Raw genomic sequence first — 2,500 nt, 5'->3', positions numbered from 1 at the left:
AGTTAACATATTCTAGTTCCAAGAAACCACTGCTGTTATTTTGAGTACTTTTGATACAACCAAATCAAAGCGAAGATTTGAAATAGCTTTTCTGAAAGCCCAAGCCTAAGTCATAAATTATTCTACACCATGATTCGTTCAGATAGTAAAACCATACCTCTTTGCCTGACATTACTGAAATGTGGAAAAGAGAAAGTTAAAAATAAAATGAAACATTTAAATCTTTGCTGTTGAGAACCCCAGATAGATGGCAATATAGCAAAGTTGATAAAAGCGATTCTCAATTAGACTTTATTATTATTTTATTAAGGTATTATTAATAAACATCAGGGTGCAGTGGGTGATAACGCTGTCCTAGTATTAGACAAGTGGACGCTGAAGAAAAATAAAGGCAAGTTGCCTGTAATGAGAAAAAGTGGAAGGACGTGGATAAACTACAGATGACATGGAAAGAAGAAATATCATGTATTTGCCCTTCAGCCCTGATCCTACGGTCTGTATTTGTAAGGCTAGTCCTATTAACTTCTGCATAACCAGTCGTAAATAGGCTGTAGCTCTGTGAGTCAAGGCTACAGGACTACTGAGGAGAACAGGTAGAACATTCTAATGTGTTTAATTTTTTTATTTAGCCTGGTAAATCCACTGAACACTGTCTGCTTTCAGTTGCTTTGTGCAGACATATTTTTCTCTCTCTCTCAAAAAGCAAAACAAAAAGCATCAAAACAACATCAACAAAAACCATTAATTCCTAATTTTAATAAATTTCCTGAAGTTAACTATAAAAGATATTCACGTACTAATTCAATAGCCTGACATTAGCTGTAATCCATAATGTTATCAGCACTACGCTGGTAACAATTACAGTGGCAATACATAACTGTAGTGTGTTTTGAGGGCAGTATTTTAATAAGGTAGGTGTTTAGTTCCCTGCAGCATGTAAAACTGGTGCTTTTGACTGCAGAGCTGCTTGGACTGGAAATCACAGCAGTTGCCAGTAAGGTTTAGAAAGTGTGTGCCAGGCAAGGGAATCACTGCTCAATGTATTTACCCTCTGGGGAGGTAAAACACAGATGGGGGAGTTGGGAGTCTTCTAACATTTAGCTGATACATTAGTGGGTAGCAATTCTGCTTCAGGGATGTTCTAAGTAGTTCATCTACCAGTTGGGAATCATTATGGGCACTAGTATGGTTAGATATGATAGAACAATAAGGGATTTTGAAAAGTGCCACTGCCCTTCCCCCTCCCACAGCAAATGCTTCCTACTTGGATACCTTTTTACAACAGTCTTCTGTCTTGGAAAGAGCAGTTCCCTGTTAATTAGATGTTTTCGATACGAACCCCACAGCAGCTATCTTTACCTAGGTTGCACAAAGGTTACTTAAATTGGCATAGACAAATTTGCCAGTTCATATACCTTTTGATTGAAGTTGTATAAAAAGACTTTTTAATATAAAAAAAATAGGATATCACTGTGTATACTCCTACCAGGTAGTTGATGGGGAAAAGCTTGTTGAAGCATTTGCATTTGTACTCCTGTGCTAAATAAGCAGGTGAAAAACTAGATTGTGGAGTTGTTCATAGGCTATAAGAGCTAAAGCTATGCCTTTGAAAGTATAAATTCATTATGATCATGCCTTATAGTCAAAAATATGGAGAAGGCAGCTATTAATTCCTACTGAGACGTGTTCAATTGTTATCAGCTGATTTTCCTATCCTAACAGTCTCACCTGGACGTACTTTAAACTTTCTCATTTTTTGCTATAGTCTTAAAGTTAAAACATTTGCCAAAATGTACAAACAAACAGCTAATTTCATTGCACTGCTGTCTGTATGCAGTGAAATAAAATATGATTAGCTAGCTGAAAATGTGTAACTTTTCAATCAGTAGTTAATTCAGTCCCAGAACCATATTCATATAGGTTTGAAACAAAATTGACCTTCTTGTTTATGTAATCTGTATATACAATAAGTGCCTGATTCAGTAACAAGCTACTCAACAATGTAGATTTTCTGAGAACCAGGAAAAGAAGCAAAATCTAGTATTCTTATGAATAGATCCGTCACCTGCGCACTGCTAATGCTGCGAGGTTTCTGCATTTGGAAGGGGCGAAATTAGTATCAAGAGACAAATTCTCCACATTATGCAGAAGACAAAATTCTCCTGCTACATTCTAGAGCAGCTGAGCTGAGAGGTGCCTCCATGGGGAGGCTCTGGCACCATTCCCTGTGCCTGCTCTTGCCTCTTGACCCAAGGAGCAGGACCTGGCCGGCACCAGAAGGTACCAGTAGCGCCGTCCCGCTGGGCTCTGCGCCCGCTGATGCACGGGAAGCTGTTGCAGAGTGGGATCCTGCTCTGCACGGTGGATGTGCCCTGCCTTATTCCCGGCCTTCCAGAGCTGCAGCTGTAGGCAACTCAGTTATGGCAGTTTCACTGTCAGAGGGCTGCAAGTGGCCGGGATGGAGCAGGATCTCTCTGTAGCACATGGGCCTCTGCCTGGA

The 2,500-nt window shown here is 39.7% G+C and overlaps 1 protein-coding gene across 1 annotated transcript in view; it reads left to right on the top strand.

The window, feature by feature from the left end:
* Positions 1 to 2,500, top strand: part of ZNF536 (zinc finger protein 536) — a 324,478-nt gene that overhangs the window by 111,342 nt on the left and 210,636 nt on the right. The gene's annotated exons all lie outside the window — the stretch shown is intronic.

The sequence above is a fragment of the Nothoprocta perdicaria genome, unplaced genomic scaffold, assembly GCF_003342845.1.
Source record: "Nothoprocta perdicaria isolate Ctin4 unplaced genomic scaffold, notPer1 scaffold_30, whole genome shotgun sequence".
In the NCBI taxonomy this organism is placed as follows: Eukaryota; Metazoa; Chordata; class Aves; order Tinamiformes; family Tinamidae; genus Nothoprocta; species Nothoprocta perdicaria.
This window is presented reverse-complemented; position numbering and strand designations above follow the sequence as displayed.